Source organism: Penaeus monodon, chromosome 21 (genome assembly GCF_015228065.2).
Source record: "Penaeus monodon isolate SGIC_2016 chromosome 21, NSTDA_Pmon_1, whole genome shotgun sequence".
NCBI classification, from domain to species: Eukaryota; Metazoa; Arthropoda; class Malacostraca; order Decapoda; family Penaeidae; genus Penaeus; species Penaeus monodon.
The window spans coordinates 7493402-7493613 of record NC_051406.1 but is presented as its reverse complement, the minus strand read 5'-3'; the positions used below and the strand labels follow the sequence as shown (position 1 = coordinate 7493613).

At 31.1% G+C, this 212-nt stretch overlaps 1 protein-coding gene across 1 annotated transcript in view; it reads left to right on the top strand.

Annotated features, from left to right (window-relative positions):
* The window catches only part of LOC119586145, a 28580-nt gene that overhangs the window by 15056 nt on the left and 13312 nt on the right, over positions 1 to 212 (top strand). The gene's annotated exons all lie outside the window — the stretch shown is intronic.

Below are 212 nucleotides of genomic sequence, written 5' to 3'. Positions count from 1 at the left end.
TGCTCTACTGTCACAAACTTCATGGAAATTCTCAAGGAAATACCCAATTTTATTTTCCATTTTATCTCACGTACTTACCACAATGTTTTTTTTATGCATCCATTTTTTTTAACCTAACTCATAAATAACCCTTTCGCTACTACGCTCTGAAATCATATACATTCCCTGTGATTTACTGATGAACATATTTACTGATGAACATTTGTAATAGT